Source organism: Pan paniscus, chromosome 1, assembly GCF_029289425.2.
Source record: "Pan paniscus chromosome 1, NHGRI_mPanPan1-v2.0_pri, whole genome shotgun sequence".
Lineage (NCBI taxonomy): Eukaryota > Metazoa > Chordata > Mammalia > Primates > Hominidae > Pan > Pan paniscus.
In genome coordinates this window covers 145,284,446-145,305,400 of record NC_073249.2, presented here as the reverse complement: position 1 = coordinate 145,305,400, position 20,955 = coordinate 145,284,446, and the positions used below count along the sequence as shown (strand labels likewise).

Below are 20,955 nucleotides of genomic sequence, written 5' to 3'. Positions count from 1 at the left end.
TTTCCTCTCTCTGAGTCCCTAGAGTTTATTCTCAAGGGCATTCTCAAGGCCATAAACTCATGAACCTTACTAAAGCGAAACACCTTCATAATATTTCTCTGAGGGCCAAGGAAAGGAAGCATTGTGCATGTGTGAGCATTAGGCTGATCTTTAAAAGGATGTAGTAAGTGGGTTTCACTGTACTGGCAACTCTCGTGGGTTCCTTTTTTCTGCTACACTGAGTGGCACGTTCATATCTGATTTTCAGTGCATTTGCTCCTAGTTATCTCTCAGTGTTTCTGCTTCAGGAAGGTTCACTGTTCAGTCCATCTTCCTTTCTCTGGGTGAAGGGTGGGTCAGAGGGTAGAATCAGCCTGAGAGCTGTTGCCCTGACTGCCTCAGAACTCAGCTGCAGATGCTCTCCATGCATGAGGCACCCGGGAAGGGAAGGTGAGACTCTCGCTCCAGAACCAGCTTCACAGCATAATGAAAGCACAGGTATTTTCTTTGCTAGTTTCATGTCCATATCTGTTATACTTTGCTAAAGTCTTTAGATCTCATTAATAAACATCACAGGGAAAAAGAGCCCTATACTCAAATAAGTTTGGGAAATATTGGATGAAACAAAATTAACTAGGCTTCTGTGTGTGTTCTTTAGAAATGCCTCTCAGAGTCTTTAACATGCTCATGCGCATTGTGGATATTTAAGAGAAAGAGGTTTAAGTATCCCTTACTCATCTCATTTAGCCCCTATGTTTTTCTTCATAGCATCTCTCAGGGCCAGTGTTCCAAAAAACATACTTGGAAAAGCCCAACTCTGCTACTCTTCTCCATTGCCTGTTTGAGACTAAGAATTCTTTCATTAGCTGACTTTCCTTCTATGCACCCATTCCTCATTCTTCTCCCCAATATTACTTGCCCATTTCTCTGTTCTATTCCTTCACCCTTCCTTCTCTTCCCCCTTTTATTCTCTTTTTGGAAATTTAAAATTACTATTGAGCACCTGGAAAGGTGCCTTTGAGATCTCAGGCTCTGGTCAAGACTCTGAGAAGAGATCACCAAAGCCCTCTGCTCTCTTGAGAGGTTTACATTGAGAAAGAGGAGGTGGGATGGAAAGGAGAACTAAATAAGTAAGCAAATACATGTACAAGTGATTTTTTTTTTTTTTTTTTTTTTGAGGCAGAGTTCTCGCTCTGTCACCCAGGTTAGAGTGCAGTGGTGCAATCATGGCTCACTACAACTTCTGCCTCCTGGGTTCAAGTGATTCTCGTGCCTTAGCCACCCAAGTAGCTAGAGTTACAGCTGCGTGCCACCACACCTGGCTAATTTTTGTATTTTAAGTAGAGACTGGGTTTCACCATGTTGCCCAGGTTGGTCTCGAACTCCTGGCTTCAAGTGATCCACCCATCTTGGCCTCTCAAAGTGTCAGGATTACAGATGTGATCCACCACACCTGGCTCATATACAAGTGTATTTTATCTACTAATTCTTGTAAATTAAACCTAAGCCCACTTGATACAAGTAACTCTTGGGTTCTTTTTGGTAGATAATAGTTATAATCATCCTATGCTTTGAGATAGAAGAAAGTGAGCTCCTCTCCACAACCTTGATAGAAGCAAGACTCACAACAAATTCTGCCACACATAAGAACTTTATTAAATAAAACGTACTAGCTCACAGGCATGAGAGAGTTGATAAAACCCGTTCTGTGTCTTGATGGAGCGCCACCTCTCTGTCCTTTTAGGTGTTCCCTCCACAATCTTGCATGAATGGTTCACTCAAGACTGATGTGACAATATTCCAGAAGCAGTATTCTGCCACCCTCACTGTCAACATCAAGCAATCCAGAGTCTTTTAAACCAATGTCTGCACATGGAAGATTCGTAGATCAAGCTTTGTGTTCCAGTCCTAAGAATAAAGAGTTTTCTCTCAATATCTTGTTCATGTCTGGTTGGGAGATATAACCAAAATATTTTTGACACTTCCACCTTGAATTTTTCTAGCAGTCATATGCTAATTAACAAAGTGCTAATTTCACCAATAAAAATCCACTTCTGACATTCGCTATGCTAATTAGTGCAATATCTTTATCAGAGATAAAGATAGCTGAAGTGCTTGCTTGTAGTAGCCTCCTCTGGAGTGTGGCCTTTCACTGTCAGCTAACAGCCTCCCACCTGCCTCTTGGGGAGTGAATTCCTGATTAGAATGCTAGTTGCACCAGGGGTGCAATGTCAACTAACCATCCTTAGAGCATAAGATCTATTCTGATACATTTTATGTAAATTACAGTGTGGCCTCTCTAAGTCCTATAAAGGAAACAAAACAGGTTAGTGGCTTGGAGGTTTTTTTTTTTTTTTTTTTTGAAGGTCTCTAGGAGAAGGACAGTGGGACAGCGATACCTAAAGATATTCAAGCTAATATCTGAGTTTAGAGAGCAGCTAGACTTAAGAATATTTTGGTGAATTGCATTCCAGACAGAGGTAAAAGGAAGTGCAGAGGTTCAAATGCAAAAGTGAGCTTGATGTGTTCAAGGAATCGGCACAAGTCCAGTGTGACTAGTGCAGTGAGACACCATCAGAAGGAGGGCAGATGGGATCAGGAATATGAGGAGAAACTTGATCACTGAAGGCCATGTTAAGAAACTTGGATTTTATTCCAAATGTAATGGGAATTTATTGCAGAGTTTTTAGTAAGGGAGCAACATCAAATTTATATTTTAAAAGAGGTCTCTGCTGAGTGAGGAGAACAGATTGCAGGTGGGTAAGAGAGGAATCTGTGAGACCACTTAGGAAGCTTTTGTGGTCCATAAAAGAGATTATGGTGATCTAATTTAAAGTGGTATTAGTGAAGGTGGAAATAAATGAACAAAACTGAGGATATCTTTGGACATAGAGCCAATAGAACTTAGAGATGAAAAGAAATTAGGAGGCAGAATGAAGGTAAAGAAAACAAAAGCTTAGTTTTGAGTTTCCGCAGCTAGATTGCTTGTGGTACCATCTACTAAGATGCAGAGGATTGACGGAAATACATGCTTTTGGTGATAGGGTGTGAATAGGGTATTAATATCATAGAAAGAGATCATCAACATGTATATTAGGAACTACTTGTAAGGTCACAAATTCTAAGCCAGTTTCTTCCACTAAGGCTAATAAATTTTTTCCGAGTTTGTAGAAATTTCTAGAGGTACAGTAAAGCCTTCAGTAGCATCATGCTATCCATGCCTTTCAGCAGTTCTGCAATTGATAATCCTATCCTTCTTAAGACTCTAAAAGCTTTGTGAAAATGAAATGTGGTTCTTCATATAAAGACCGGAAGCCCTACTAGAACAGTCACAGGCCACATGGCAATTATTGAGAGAAGGGATATATCACAGCCTTCAGACATGGAAGATATGGGATCAAATTCTGTCTCTGCTCCTGATTCACACTATGACTTTGGACAAGTCTGGAAGTCTCAGTTCTCTCATTTGTAAAAGGGAAATAATCTACAAAGTGAACATTGAATAATGTGTGTGAAACTTTTTAAACTGCGTAAAACTGCTATAATCTTTGTTACTACTTTTATTACTATAAAAAAACTCCCAACAACACAAGCCTTATTTCTGAATGTAGTAAATATGAAACCCACTCACTGAGACTACTATGTGTAAGGCCCTTATTTTACAGACTTTTCTATGTATAATTACCAATTTTAACAAAAATATCTTCTCCTGAGTCTTCAAGAAGTGAGCCTGGATAATAAATCACATTATCTCTTAGCTAACAATGATTCAATCTGAAATCACTCAATCTTTACAAAAATTCACTGCACCAAAACCACCTGGGGGGCTTTAATAAAACACTGTTTCCTAGGCCTTACCCTAGACCTGCTGATATGGTTTGGCTCTATGTCCCCACCCAAATCTCATCTCAAATTGTAATCCCCACGTGTTGAGGAAGGGACCTGATGGGAGGTGTGTGGGTCCTGGGAGAGTTTCCCCTATGCTGTTCTCGTGCTGGTGAGGGAGTTCTCACGAGATCTGATGGTTTGATAAGTGTCTGCAGTTTCCCCCATGCTCTCTCTCTCTTGTCTGCTGCCATATAAGATGTGCCTTTCTTCCCCTTCGCCTCCTGCCATGATTGTAAGTTTCCTGAGACCTCCCCAGCCATACCGAATTATGAGTCAATTAAACCTCCTTTCTTTATAAATTACCCAGTCTCAGGTAGTATCTTTATAGCAGTATGAAAATGGAGGAATACACCTGCAGAACCAGAGTCCTTGTGAATAGGACCCAGGAATCAATATTTATCAAATACTCCCCTGGTGATGGTGATGCAGCTGGCCCACACTCTAATACCTGAGTAGCTAGTTTGTAGGTGAGAAAATGGAAATGCAAAGAAGTGACTGACCCAGTAGCACAACTAGATTGAAAGCTTTCTTTCCAATCTGGATCAACATGCCTTCCATTGAATCTCCTGGGCACCATCAGGGCTTGGATCTTGCTAATCCTCCTAAAAAAGAAAACCTTGATAGGTAACAATAGCAAAAGCCAAGATAAGAGGTGCCGACAAAAGTATGAAGTACCAAAAATAACATCTACTACAAAAATAAACAATATTCTGTGAGACTAAACTTTAAAGAGAATGGCTCAGTCAAAGTGGGTCAACAGGATTATGCAAATTTGGCAGAGCATACATTATGCACATAGTACTTGGTCTCTCCCATGTGTTTGAGGTGGAATTTGTTGGCAATTGTTTGTTGTGGAACCCTATGGATATAGTATGCCTATTTTCTGTCAGATGAGAATGCAAAATGATATATCAAAAAGAGAAGGACAAAACAACAATGACGACAAACAAACCCCTGATAGCTCAATTAAGAAATAGGTTAAAGACATTCCTCCAAAGAAGACATACAAATGGTCAACAGGTATATGAAAAAATGCTGAACTCATCAGACAAATGCACATCAAAATCACAATGAGCTATCACTTCACATCTGTCAGGATGACTGTTAACAGAAACACATAATTAGCACTCATTAAATGTTAATTATCTTTGTTGTTATTATTAAGATTTGTGTACCATGAAGGGTACTATAAATGCTAGATGATCATGACATGGTCCCTGTCCTCAAGAAGACTGCATAAATAGGGAAGAGACAAGGAAACAAATTAGTATAATAGTATAATTTTAAAAGTATGGACTCTGGAAGCAGTTTGAATCCCAGTTCTGCCACTTAGCAGCTGTTCAATCCTGGGCTAGTTACTTAACCTAACATGAAATTATGTTACCTATAGAATTGAGATCATTTTACTTGTCTCCTATGGTTGTTGTGATGATTACAAAGATAATGCATGTAAAACACATAGCACAGAGTCTGGAACATAATTAAGTGCACAATAAATACAGCCATTATCATTGTCAACTTGTTGTGTTAGAAGTGGCCAGTGGGTATGATGGCAATGCCAAGCAAGGCACCAAAACAAACTCAGGAGTGGGATGTTTCTGTGCATGAAAGCCTGGGAAGGAGGTGAGGCCATAACTGAATCTTGAAGGTCATATACAGATAACCCAGAAGAGAGAAAGAAATGGTGCTCTGAGCATATGGTGCTGTTAGTAATAAGGTGGGATGCAATCAGGGAGCTGCAAATAATTCAGCCTGCAAGCAATGAAGAGTGCAGGGCAGACAGACTTCTGAAAAACTGGGAAGATGGACAAGAATATGAAGAAAAGTTCTCCTACTGCGGGACTAAGAAGCTTGGGTCAGATCCTATAGGAAGCCAGAGATCTTTAAAAGACTTCAGAGAAATAGAATGATCAGATTGTGTTTTCAAATGATGGGGATAAACAGGGTGATCCAATGGTATAAAAATAGCTAGGAGTGGGGAGGGGTTAGCACTTATAAATGTGAGCAATGCCTATGAACATTTTCTGAGCTAAATGACTTTTAAAACAATTTCCATTGCTGATTTAAGATACTTTGCACAGATGTGAGAGCGCATTTTTTTCCTGATGGAATCTCATTTCTGTTCTAAATTCTTTATATCCTTTTGTTTGCCCTCATTTGTGTTTACACCACCTGTCAATTTAGTATAATCTGTGATTTTAATGTGTTTTCCCCCTCTTCCAGATCATTATTAAATGCGCTAAATAAAACCAGACCCATCACTGCCTCTGGCACTTCCCTCCCTGAACACTTCCACTTAGTTCAATACACCAATTGTTATTGGCATAATACCTCTAAACTCCTTGAAATTTCCTTCCTACTTCTAGTTCATATCTGTGAACAAGATAAACAGACAAAGAAATGCTTCCTCTTTGGGCAAGACCTGGACCCTCTAGTTTGGGCCTGTGAGCCTTAACCCTCTCCATATAATCCCCTACGAGGGTACATATATGAAGTCCAAAAAAGATGTTACTCGATGAGACACATGTAAATCAATGGGTTTTCGCTCTCTGTTCTTGCTCACTGTGCTCTTCAATACAAATGTCCTAATGGATAAACCTAATCAATCTCTCCATTCCTTGGTATACTAACTGGGGACTGTGTATATTGAGGAGAGAGGCTTCTGTAATCAGGCTGCATGGCATTAAAATCTCTTCTTTATTGCATAGAAAGTAGGTCTCTCCCCAGTGGTCCAAAGATTTTTTTTTCATGTAAATCTGGAAATGCATTAAGTCACAGACATTTTCTCAAGCTTGCCAATCACCCCAGCTTCTCCATCTCTCAGCTCCATCTGCAGTTCTACCCCTAGATTCCAGTTCTGCAGGAAGTCAGAGCCAGGGCTCATGGGCGTATTGGAATGACATGTCTAACAAAAAGGAAGAGGTTGTCACCACTGCAGGAGCAACTCTAAAAACAGATATCAGGCCAGGCGCAGTAGCTCACGCTTGTAATCCGAGCACTTTGGGAAGCTGAGGCAGATGGATCACCTGAGCCCAGGGGTTCAAGACCAGCCTGGGCAACATGGCAAAAACCCATCTCTACAAATTAAAAAAAAAAAAAAAATTAGCCAGGCATGGGGCATGTACCTGCAGTCCCAGCTATTCAGGAGGCTGAAGTGGGAGGATTACTTGAGCCCAGGAGGCAGAGTTTGCCGTGAGCAGAGATCACACCATTGCACTCCAGCCTGAGCGACAGAGTGAGACCATGAATCAAAAATAAAATAAAGTAAAATAAAATAAAAACAGATATCAGTAAACCAAAAAGCAGTGAATATAAACAAAATTTTGCAGACCATTCATATTGAGAGGTGAAGCCGGCTGGGCTTCTGGGTCGGGTGGGGACTTGGAGAACTTTTGTGTCTAGCTAAAGGATTGTAAATGCACCAATCAGTACTCTGTGTCTAGCTAAAGGATTGTAAACACACCAATCAGCACTCTGTAAAATGGACCAATCAGCACTCTGTAAACAGACCAATCAGCAGGATGTGGGTGGGGCCAAATCAGGGAATCAAAGCAGGCCACCTGAGCCAGCAGCGGCAACCCACTTGGGTCCCCTTCCACGCTGTGGAAGCTTTGTTCTTTCGCTCTTCGCAATAAATCTTGCTGCTGCCCACTCTTTGGGTCTATGTTTCACCTTTAAGAGCTGTAACACTCACGGTGAAGGTCTGCAACTTCACTCCTGAAGTCAGTGAGACCATGAACCCACCAGAAGGAAGAAACTCCAGTTACATCTGAACCACAGAAGGAACAAACTCTGGACACACCATCTTTAAGAACTGTAACACTCACCGCGAGGGTCTGCGGCTTCAATCTTAAAGTCAGTGAGACCAAGAACCCACCAATTCCAGACACACTATCTTGGTTTCTAGATTTTGCTTTTCCATTCATCCCTTCAAGGAGCATTATTTGAGGTCCCATCTAAGTGACAGACACTGCTCTGGAGACCACAGAAAATCAAAAAATCAATAATGAAAAATGAAGAATAGTTGGTCTCTATCTTCAGGAAGCTAAAACCTAGTTGGGATGAATGGTTAGGGAGAAGCGATCCAGTGCTTACAGTTTTTTATACTTTAATATTTTCCACATATCCAAAATGGCATCTCAGAGGGTGATTCTATTATAGACACACTTTCACCTGATTAAATTGGGAGTTTTGAAGCAGACAGCTTCACACTGCAGGTATCAATCATTTCACCATATCCATGCTTTATGCCACTGCGCACTCAAGCCTCACCCTTCCCCATCCCCACCCAACGTCAAGGCCTGAAACGGAGTCAGCCTCATTCACTGGCACCACCATCACCTGCTGAGCCATCCCTACTAGTGTTTTGAGCTGCAGCATCTCAACCAGTGAGGGAACTACAAAATCACCCACAATGTGCAAAAAAGCCATACCGTGACAATTCTCACAGGCTTCCTGACAGAAACTTTTGAAACAGAATTTTGATGGTGTTCAGAAAGGAGGAACAAAGCACAATCCCTACCTCTCTCCCCATCAACAGGTACCACACGCAGGACCCACAGGAGCTGCCTAGGTTGCCCTAAACAAGAGGCAGGTCTAACCATCTGAGTTCATCCACCATATTTGGAATTGTGCAAAATCTGTTACTGGTCACTGGTTGCCTATTGGGGCTCGATTTCTTCTCTCAGGTACTGAGCCTTCACATTCAACTCAGTGAGTGTAGAATATTTTTCAGAAAAATTGTACTTTTCTGATTGTCCATCCATTAAGGCCAATTTGCCTCAAGTACTCTATTTTACTAATTCCAAGTGTTCAGCACTATGAGTCCTTTCACTTTCCATCTGAGGCTACCTACTCATTAGTATCCACTTCTAGTTTTTTGGGTTTTTTCTTTTCTTTTCTTTTCTTTCCTTTTTTTCTTTTCTTTTTTTTTTTTTTTTTTTGACACAGGGTCTCGCTCTGTTGCCCTGGCTGGAGTGCAGTGGCACAATCTCGGCTCACTGTAACCTTTGCCTCCTGGACTCAAGTGATCCTCCAACCTCAGCCTAGCAAGTAGCTGGGACCACAGGCACCTGCCACTGCGTCTGGCTGATTTTTGTATTTTTTGTAGAGGCAAGGGTTTTGTCATTTTGCCCAGGCTGGTCTCAAAAGCCAGGGCTCAAGCAATCTGCCCACCTTGGCCTCCCAAAGTGCTGGGATTACAGGTGTGAGCCACTGTGCCCAGCCCAGTTCTAGTTTTTATATAGGTAAGGCATTCACTTCCATGGGCAAGTTCATTGAACATCAGTCTATATGATGATACATAGTCTATATCAGAGGTCCCCAACCCCCAAGCCACATACTGGTGCTGGTCTGGCCTGAGGCCTGTTAGGAACCTGGCTGCATGGCAGGAGGTGAACTTCCATGAGCCGGCATTGCTGCCTGAGCTCCACCTCCTGTCAGATCAGCGGAACATTAGATTCTCATAGGAGCACGAACCCTATTGTGAACTGTGCATGCCACGGATCTAGGTTGCACTCGTTATGAGAATCTAATGCCTGATGATCTGAGGTGGAATGATTTCATCACAAAACCATCCTCCCCACCCTTCCTACCTCCACCCATCCATGGAAAAAATGTCTTCCATGAAGCCAGTCCCTGGTGCCAAAAAGATTGGGGACTGCTAGTCTAGATGACTCTTGGAAAAATAGCAGGCAACACCACCCACACACATCCTCCACTTAGGTTATCTGTTGCAATCTCCCCAATTGCCAGCAGAGCAGCTTTCTTTCAAAACTTTTGGTAATAGTCTTAGTTTTTCATTTCCTGTTTTGCTTTTGAGTACTTGCTTTCCACCTGGGATATGAGCAGCCATGGATTTACAATTATGTCATTGATACGGGACACACTACTTGCACACAGAATCTTTTCCTTTTCAGGAACAGAGTTGGCTTCTTAATTGTACCAGGAAGACAGCCGAGCTTGGATGCTATGTCGGTGTTTCTTTAAATGGCGTTTTTCCATTGCAAGCGCCATTCCTGTAGCATAATCTAAAATATTCCCCGTGGAATTACCTCAGCAAACAGACACGCTTCAGTAAGTAGCCCTTTGCTGGGGTCATTGGAACTAAAATGAACAACAACAAAAATTCCACCCACTCTTATTTCTGATGGTGACCTAATGCTAACCTTGAAATGTGGAAGGAGCAACACCCCAGGGCATAACCTTAGATGGCTATAGACCTTCCACTTGGTTATAGCCCTCTTTTGTTTTCAATTGCTGAATTTTTACAGCTACATAACAAAAAACTTTATTGTTAAAGGTTATGTTGGGTTTTTTTTTTCCTTCCAATTATAAGGAGTTTGTCTTTGTCTTTGCAGCCTTGGGAAGCCAGGGAAAGTAAAACATCATTAAATCGGTATATTAAGTGATTTAATTTTAATCATAGGTAATTTGTATTATGGCACTTGACATAGACATTTAGCTATATCAAATCCTCCAGAAACAAAGCTAAATAGTAAAGTTTTAGTAGAGAAATCAGTTATTGGTCACCATGTAATGGTTTTGTGGGTGTATTGCACCTGAATCCCTTGCTGTAGCTCATGATACACTGTTCCCTATCCACTCAGAGGCTTCTGTCTAAACAAGATTGACTATTACAGGGAAAGAACAGAAAGTTTCCCATGTAATATCACCAAATTTTTTACATTCTGAGAATCCTTCCCCAGGCACTAGCACAGTTTTAAAGGCAGAAAGGTGACCATATTTTTATGACAGTTTTTTTTCCTTGGTCTGAGGTTGGAGCATAAGAACAAAATAGCTCTTTTTGTTCATTGTACCAAGAAATTCCCTCCTGGATCTATCAAGTGTGACTGTTCACATAGCAAATAGCTTGGACATATCCAGACATAAACACCATATGAATAAAACATGTTGCAATTGTTGGATATAGTTATGTTTTTTACAAAGACAAGGTGTTCTGTTCTACACTATCTGCAGAAGTTCACAGTAATCATTCTAAACTGTGACACTTTATCTTATTAACTGAATAAAAATACTTTTAATTATCTCAGTTAACTCTGTTTATTATGACAGTATATGCATCATTAATCTGGAGAAGGTTTTTTTTTTCTTTTTTCACTGTTACTGTAACATAATGGCATGTCTAGGTTGAGTTCTGAATTGGGTTTTAGAAAAGGCTGAACATTTGGTTTCCACATTTCCACTCAGAGATTATCTCTTTTCTTTTCTGTTAACTCTAAAATGGAATCCTTTAAAATGAAGACTGTTTGGAAGGATCATTAATTAGTCAAATCTTGATGTTTTACTGATAATCCAGAGTTCCACAGAATAAGCAATTTGGTCTAATCTCAATTGCTGTACCATGTCTAAAGAGAATATAATCCTTAGAATAAAATTAATTCAGACCACACAGTGATGTACCAGCTGAGATCAGCACCTTGATATACATGCAGAGACTGAGAAAGGAGCTGGAACATATCACTGTTTATGGGTGGAACACCAAAGTCCAGCACAGTTGTGGCTTTTTTTTTTTTTTAAGGTGTCTGCCTTCAAACCACCTGCCGTGCCTTTAGTACCTCATTGCCCTGGGCACTGACCCAGTGGAGATTTCCCTATTCACCAACAACCTACAGCAATTTGCACTTATTGACACCATAGCAACTAATTGGTCTTCACGACCTGCAAACTTTCAGGAAGGTCAATTTAAGCCACCTTTCCTGTGTCAGGGATCAATGTAAAATTCCACAAATCAGATGCACTTCTGCTCCCTAACCCCACTGGAAAATTGTCTGAAGTTTTCTTAGTTGCCTCAATGAGGCCTCAGACTTACCCAGTCTGGGGTTTAAAGAGTAATATAATACCATTTTGTGATCCTCATGAGAGGATGAAATAACATACAGTGATATGTCTTCTAAAAAGATTATTAATTTGTATTATTTCTATAAATCAAGTCTGGTGCTAAAAGAGGGGTATGTGTGTGTGTGTATGTGTCTGTGTGTGATGTTTTGTTTTGCATTTAATCCTCATAATACCAGGTTAGACCAGGGAAGCACTGTATGAAGTAATTAAGGAAACAGACTCTGGAGTCAGACTGTCTAGGTTCAAATCCCTGATCCTTGTTTACCAGGTGTGTGACCTTGAGCAAGTTACCTAGCTTCTCTGTGCCTCAGTTTCCATTTCTTTAAAAAAATAGAGAATAGTAAGTAACGGGTTGTTTTGGTGATTTAGTAAATGAATACATACAAAGAACTTGGAACTTTACCTAGTACTTGATAATAAACACTAGCTGTTACCACTATTATCCTTACACTATGGTTTAAGGCTCAGAGGGCTGAGATCTGAAAGACGAGGGCCAGGTTCTGAGACTAGAAATGTTTTGCACCATAGAAGTAACTCCTAACAAGTTGTATAAACACTATTGGTGGAACAAGATATAGTTGTAGGCAATACATAGGCAATACTGGTACATAGGTACAGTAGGTACATCTCACATTTTTCAATTTCACATGCAAATACAAAAAAAAAGTAGAATGTACATAATACATAATTCATTTTTGCATGTGAAATTTAAAAATGTAACATGTACAACTAGCATATGAAGTACATGGTTTTATGGATTCTATTATTTAGGTTTAGGTCAAGTAAAAAAGTAAATTTAAAGAAAAATATTGTGTAAATGAAAGCACATGTAATACACAAATATGGCAAAATATTAATTAGTGTGTACATGAATATCTAAAATTCAGGAACACTCCACCATAACATATTATCTCCAAGTATAGTCTCATCTAAAACATAGTTTTCTGAATCCAGGTACCACAATGAAAACTCTACCTGTTCTCTGACTCTATTTTTTTAGTTTAACCAATTAAGGAAACTAAGTTATATAACTGTGATATACCCAACAATCTGCTTTAGAATAATAGGAGAGAAGAATTCTGCCCTTGAAAAAGGAACAGTTTAGTTGAGGAGAAAAATCCAAAACATATGAAAGAGAACTCAAAAACATACTAACCTGTGTGGTAATAGATTTTCAAATGTATAAGTTCAGGGTAGGAAGAAATTAGTATTCACTGGAATCGTCAGACAAGGCCTCCGATGAACACGGAAGCAGAGCAGGGCCAAATGTGAATAGAAAAGGCAAAGCCTTCCGAGTGTTAGGAAGTACCGAGCAGCTCATCAGAATCAACTTTGAAATAACGGAAATGCCAAGGTTGTACTCCAGACTTTTCCATCAGAATCTCAACAGGAGTGCGGCAGGAGTGTTGTGTCTTTTTCCCCCATATCATGGTGCTTTTGCTATATATGTGGCTGTGTCCTTTTGTAGGTTTTTCTGACTTCTGGAAGCTGAAGTGCTTTCCTCTCTTTGGCCATCTAGATGAGCAGCCCCTCTCTGAAAAGGCCTGGGGAGGGAGTGGACTAGTTTTGGGGATAAAGTCTGTCTTCCTTGCTTTTTCAGTTTCTTGGAGACTACTCAGTGTATTTTGATTTGTGAAGTAGGCAGATTCTGAGATGGCTCCCATGGTCTCCATGCCCCAGTGTTATGACCTCTCTCTGCCCTTGAGCATATGCAGGACCCTGACTTGCTTCTAAGCAGCAAAACACAGAAAAAGTTTTAGGTTGTCATTCCCACCTAAGATTCTGTCTTAGAAGACTGGAAAGAGAGATTTTCCTGCTGTCCTGGAAGCCATGTTGTGAACTCCCTACAAAGAGAGGAGTGCCAAGGAATACAAGTGGTGCCTAAGGCCTCAGGGCATCCTTTAATTCACAACTAGTAAGAAACCAGAGCTCTCAGTTACACAGCTGGAAAGAAATGAATTTTCCAACAACATAAATGAGCTTGGAAGTGGATTCTTTCTTCTTTAGTTGAGTCTCCAGATGAGACTGCAGCCCAGCTGACACCCAGATACAGCCTGTTAGACCCTAAGAAGAGGACTTGTCTAAACTATGCCTGGATTCTTCATCGGCAGACCTGTGAGATGACAGATGCCTCTATATTTTAATCCTCTATGTCTGAGGTAATTTGTTATGCAGCAATAGAAAATTAATAATCTGACTTTAGCCTGAACAAATGGAGGGGCAAAGTCATGCTGCTATCTGGATCACAGACACAGCTTGACTCCCTCACTTCCTCCTCTGCTCCTGGTTGTAGTTTATCGTATATTTACAATTTTTCCCTTGGTGACTTGCAATAATGAGTGGTTCCACCATAGGTTGAAAGCCTCTCCGTCTCCAATTATCATTTGAAGTCCTATCCAATTCCAAACATAGCAAATGCATCTTAAAAAGTAGAGGAATAAAACTGTGGATAGATAGGATAGAAGCTAGGATTTTTTTAATGATAACTTTTTTTCTCATCATTACAAAACTAATATGTGTTCACTGTAGGAAGTAAATCATAATGGAGATGACTCATCCAAATCAACAGCACAAGAAATGTGCACTAATATTGTCCATTATTCCACTGGTCTTATGTATATATATATGTGTCCAAAATATGGCACCGTGGGTCCTTTAAAACCTACGTTTTTTTTGGCCGGGCACGGTAGCTCATGCCTGTAATCCCAGCACTTTGGGAGGCCGAGGCTGGCGGATCACAAGGTCAAGAGATAGAGACCATCCTGGCCAACGTGGCGAAACCCTGTCTCTACTAAAAATACAAAAATTAGCTGGGCATGGTGGCACACGCCTGTAGTCCCAGCTACTCAGGAGCCTGAGGCAGGAGAATCGCTTGAACCTGGGAGGCGGAAGTTTCAGTGAGCCAAGATTGTGCCACTGCACTCCAGCCTGGGCAACAGAGCGAGACCCCGTCTCAAAACAAAAAAAACCTATGTTTTTGGGGGACCAGGCACAGTGGCTCATGCCTGTAATCCTAGCACTTTGGGAGACAAAGGGAAGAAGATCACTTGAGGCTAGGAGTTTGAGGTTACATTGAGCTATAATTGTGCCACCGTACTCCAACCTGGGCAACAGGGTGAGACCCTGTCTCTTAAAAACAACAACAAAACCTATATTTTTAAATTAGCAACATATCCTGCATGTTTTTCCAGTTATTTGGTGACCTTAAACATCATTGTTAATTTTGTTACTATTCTGACATGATATTTCATTTTACATATATGATTTAATTCATTTAATGAATCTGGAAAGGGACAGAATTTGAAGCAACTGTAAAAATGTCCAACATATTGGGCATTTGGGAAATTTTATTAAGTGGTCATCAATGTTACTCTGAGCCACATCAGAATTTTCAATTTTAATGAATATCACCTAGTGATCTTAATGCAGATTCTGATTCCAAATAAGAGTCAGGTCTGGGGTGGAGCAACAATTCTTTATTGCTCTAAGCTTATAGCTGATACTGATGCTCTTGGTACTTGGACATACTTTGAGTAGGAAGAGACTATATAAGGGAGACACTAGAATCAACAGCCATAACTTGGAACTGAAAGTTTGGACCAGGGGAGATGCAGTAACAATGAAAGTTACAAGACATTGACAGATATTTCAAAGAACAAACAAGAGAACTTCAAGACAAATTAAATATGGAGCATAAGTGTGATAGAAGATTTAAAAATTGTCTCTGTTTCCTAAATTAGAAGACATCAAGATTAGTGGTGCTATACACAGAAATGTAGTCAATTTTAAAAGACTGGGATGAGGTTGATTTTAGCCATGTTGATTTTAATATAAGAATAGGTTATTGTTGTGGGTTGAGTTGTGTCCCTGAGAAAGATATGTTGAAGTCCTAACCCCAGGTACCTGTAAATGTGGTTATATTTGGAAATAGGGTCTTTGCAGATGTAATGAAGTTAAAAGGAGATCGTACTAGGTCAGTATGGGCCCTAAATCCAATGACTGATATCTTCCTTTTTTTTTTTTTTTTTTGAGACAGAGTCTTGCTCTGTCTCCCAGGTTGGAGTGCAGTGGTGTGATCTTGGCTCACTGCAACCTCTGCCTCCCAGGTTCAAGCGATTCTCCTGCCCCAGCCTCCTGAGTAGCTGGGATTACAGGCGTGCGCCACCACAGCTGGCTAATTTTTGTATTTTTAGTAGAGACGGAGTTTCACCGTGTTGGTCACGCTGGTCTCAAACTCCTGACTTCATGATTGGCCCTCCTCAGCTTCCCAAAATGCTGGGATTACAGGTGTGAGCCATCACACCCAGCTGATATCTTTCTAAGGTGGGGACTGATATCTTCCTAAGATTTGGAGACACAAAGACACACACAGGGAAGGAGGCCACGTGAGGATGGAGGCAAAGATTGGAGCAATGCAGCAGTAAGCCCAGGAGTAGCGAAGACCATCCAAAACAACCAGAAGCTAAGAAGAGGCAGGGAAGAACAGTCTCCCAGAGACCTTAAAGGGACACCGATACCTGGATTTCAGACTTCTGTTATCCAGAACTGTGAGAGAATACATTTCTGTTGTTTTAAGCTGCCCAGTTTGTGGTATTTATTATGGAAGTGCTATGAAACTTAGGTTGGTGCAAAAGTAATTGCAGTTCTTGCCATTAAAAGTAATACAGTTATCTGGCCGGGTGCGGTGGCTCACGCCTGTAATCCCAGCACATTGGGAGGCCGAGGCAGGCAGATCACTTGAGGCCAGGAGTTCAAGACCAGCCTGGCCAACAAGGTGAAACCCCATCCCTACTAAAAATACAAAAATTAGCCAGGCGTGGTGGCCCGTGCCTGTAATCCCAGCTACCCTCGGAGGCTGAGGCATGAGAATCACTTGAACCCAGGAGGCAGAGGTTGCAGTGAACCAAGATTGTGCCACTGCCCCACCCCCCCAAAAAATAAAAAAATAATACAGTTATCTAATTGCTGACGTTGTGAAAACAAATAGAAGTATGAGATTGGAGAACATACTGGTCAGAGATAGAGATGTCAATTTTAGAAACTTTACAATAAAAACTGTAGTTCAAGTTTAAATAGTTCAAGCCATAAAGAAAATAGGCATATATGGAGAAGAATTAACTGTATAACCTTGAAATCCCCTCCCAGTTAAGGAAACTGACTGTGAAGTATGGCAACCCCCCAAACTCATTTAATGTCTCTAAGCCCCACTCTCCAATTCTGTATAAAAGAAGAGGCTGAATGAGACAAGCATTGAGTTGCTGTGCAGCTCTATTATTTTACATCCATCATTAAGCTTATACTTTGTCTAGACACTGGGAAGCTAAGAAGCAGTAAGAGCAAAGTACAGAGTCTCTTTGGTGATCATGACAATAGGAATACCTTGTGCTGTGTCTTTCTGGGAGAGTTCAAAACACTTTTATCTATAATATACAATTAATCCCAACACCTTCACTCTGAAACAGAACAAGCATTATCATCATTAAAGGATAAAGAAACCAAGACTCGGGAGAGTGAAATGAAAAAGCTCCTTCAGTGTAATATATTTCCTGAATGAGACAGAATGCTTATCAGGAGAAAACCTAATGAAAATACTAAGAACATAGAAATACCGCAAGAGACACATCACCTTCTTTCCCTCTCCCTCCTTCCCTTTTTCCCTCTTCCATATCTTCCTCCCTCCCTCCCTCTCTCCTCTAAATTTCCTTGCCCTTATTTGTAAAAATAGATTTTCATTACAAAATATTTAACACGTGACAAAGAGAAATAAGGGGTATGTTGGGTGACCAGGAAAATAGGTATTTTTCTTCCTTATATGTTTTTTCTTCCTCGAGTTAATGGATAAAGGAAAGTTGTGTTAGATACTCTATCATTTCTGTAAAGCTGTCAGTTTTCTCCAGTCTTTGAGGACTGGAGCAGTTATCAGTGGTGTTTTACTTACGGTAAGAAACTGCGAAGCTGCCAAATTCATGTCGTGAGAGTTGAGCCTCATTTTATTCTCTAGGAAAAACCAATTCTTAAGCTGTCTTACCCCTTTAGAAGAGACATTTCCAATATGCTTCAACAAAGTATTAAAATTTTGCCTTTTCTTTACATTACAGTTGCATTCTTTGTGGTGCTCTTACCTAGAAAGTTGAAAAACAAAACCACCAACATCAAATAGTCTACATTAAAACAGAAGCTCCACCAGCAACCCAAACTTCTTATTGGCAGTAAGCATCTTTAGAACAAACCACACTTAAAAATAATGGCATACTTGGCACAAGTTGAATTGTGGACTATACAGAGTTAAAAGTTTCTTATTTTAAAAAGCTGTCAGATAGGAATTTTCATTCTTTCATTTGCCTTTGAAGAGTGAGTAGCCTGCAGCAATCTCAGCTATATTTTTCCTTGGCGACACAATAACAATCCCAAGTGACACACCTACTGAATGATTATAAATTGTGTTAGGCTGCAGGAATCTGAGACCCAAAACACAGGGGCTTCAACACTCTGTCACAAAGCCCGATCAGGAACGGGTTGCTTTCCAGCTGGATTTTCTAGCAGTACTTCCCTAGAACTACTCCACCCTTTTCCACACCTTGCCTGGGAAATATCAAAGACCAACAAACAACACCTAAGACAAAGATCGTAGTGTAGCTACCAATCAGTGAACATGAACTTTTGCTTTAATGAACTCTATCCCTTTTTTTTTTTTTTTTTTGAGACAGTGTCTCACTCCTGTCACCCAGGCTAGAGTGCAGAGGTGCGATCTCAGCTCACTGCAGCCTCAACCTCCCGGGCTCAAGCAGTCCTCCCACCTCAGCCCCCTAAGTAGCTGGGATTACAGGCGCAAGCCACCACACCCAGCTAATTTTTGTATTTTTCTGGAGACGAAGTTTCACCATTCAGTAATCTGCCCCCCTCGGCTTCCCAAAGTGCTGGGATTACAGGCGTGAGCACCGCGCCTGGCCTGAATGCTGTACTTTCACATAAGCTATAAAACAGGACAAGTGGTATCCTCATGTAAAACATGTAAAAACACACACAGGCAGTTTAGCTGAAAACATTATTCACTGTAACAGAGTCAACTGGCCAGGGCGGTGGATGTGGGAGACACTCTGAGGCCTCTGGACTAGATGATCTGTGAAGGAATGTTCTACTTCAGTCCTTTGACCAATGCCTCAGAGCAGGCATTTTATAAATATTTGCTGATGTGTGTATAAAAGCATTTGTACCTATACTTTACCAGTGGGAGGAGAATATTGGCAGTTAGAGTTTCATGACGTCTTATACATTCGTGAACACCAGAATGGTAAGGGGTGTGGGTGGAGGGTAGGTGGGGACAGCTGAGTTAAAAATAAGGAGAGGGGCTAGATATGCTCTTTTTGCTTCAGTACTTTATTCACTATAGTTATGCCAAGCCAGGTACACATCCCACTTCAAAGGGTTTTTGTAGTACCCCTAGTAATTTTCAGTAAATGTTAGCTATTATTATTATTATTACTATTATTATTGTTATTCTAGAAATGGATAATGGATTCAGAAGTCATGAAAACCAAAACCATATTTCCATAGCAAATGCATGTATAAAGGCCCATGAGCATTTTCTTTAAAAGCCACATACTTAAATGTATATATTCGATTTATCCAACTAACTTGCTGCCCTTCATGCCTGTGTCTTTTCCCATAATCTGAACTGCAGACACTTTGTAAAAGGTTCCCTGCCCCAGAATAGTTGTGCAGCGTCAACTCTTGGGTAAATCTAAGAGGGACAGGCCTTTAATTGAGCTGACTTTCCAAGTCATTGAGCTGGACACTGAGGTAGGTTGAGCCATATTTGCTGCTATGAATAATAATACTAATAATAGCTATCATTTACTGAGAGTTTACTATGTGCCAAGTACTCCATTAAGCCCTTTATTTTCATTATTTTATGTAATCTTACAACAATCCTACTAAAATGTACTATTATTACCTCTATTTTCGCTATGAAGAAGCTGAGGCTCAGAAAGATTAAATATAATAATTTTTGTATGATCATTCTGGAACTGTATCATTTTCTGAGTGGAAGCAGACTGAGAAGTGTGGGCAAATTGAAAACAGTAAGACAGAGAGCTTGAACTGGATCAGAACTATAATTCCAGGCATATCTCAGCTAAAATAGTCAAAGCAGGGGACTTTGAGAGATCCTCTGAAGCTCTAGAATGCCACAAGCTCCCAAATTTGGATATTCCTGGCCTCAGCTCAGCACAAGATGCCATGGCCTGGCCATGGCCCACTGCTGTGCTTAGATCCTGAGCAGCCAGGAGCCATCCTTGACTAGTTGATTCAAGAATCACCATCAGTGGTTTGTATCTTCTTGGCTTCCTGAAGAGCCAGGCTTATAGTCTAACAATCATATTCATTACAGCCAATCACAGCATTTTTTGGAGCTGCTCTTTCAATGTCACCTTCAGGTCCTGCATCACATTGAAAAAATATATACATATTAATCTTTCAAGGTTAAATTAGACTCTTGGACCCACTCAAAGTCATTGAGATCTAAGCTTGATGAGAAACGTGGAGAGCCAGCTAGGTAAATAATATTGAAACTAAATAACATTAGTCACAAAATGTAAGTAAGAAAATGTATTCTGAGGGCAACTTGAAAAGTGGAGAATTGAAGATGTTCAGAGTGAGGACATCATTACTGGGCTCTACGTGTGCCCTCTCAGAGCTATCATTTGGGTGTGTAAGTCCCAGTAAGTGTGTTAAGCAATCACAGTGGATACTTAGTAATATTTTCTTATGGTCCTGTGGCATCTCTCACCAGCTAACTAGATGTCCAGCCTTGATAACTCTTGATTGGTATAAATCAACATTTACTAAGTGTCTGTTGAGTGACAATGAGCCAGTCACTCAATATGTTAACATATTTTTTTTCTCACAACAACCCTGTGAGGAACTTGAGATTATAATCCCATTTACCAGATCAGGAAACTGAAACCATGAGCAAGCCCTAAACTACCTATTTCCTCAGCAAATTAGTTTTTAAATGAAAGTGATGCTGAAGAGAATGCTTTCTTTCCACCATCACAGTTGCTTCAGTCTTGGCTTTTCCAACCTCTCTCCAAGCAGAATATTTAGGGAAAACAGAACTTTCTCACTTCTAAATCAATCAAATGGCATACATATGTTATAACCTCTTCTCAAATCAGAGAATGAATTTTTTAGGCAAAAAAATCTAAAGTTGTTTTACTTTACAAATAT

General features: G+C 40.4%; 1 protein-coding gene across 27 annotated transcripts in view; it reads left to right on the top strand.

Moving 5' to 3' along the window:
- The window catches only part of ADGRL2 (adhesion G protein-coupled receptor L2), a 681,918-nt gene that overhangs the window by 296,802 nt on the left and 364,161 nt on the right, over positions 1 to 20,955 (top strand). The window lies entirely within an intron of this gene.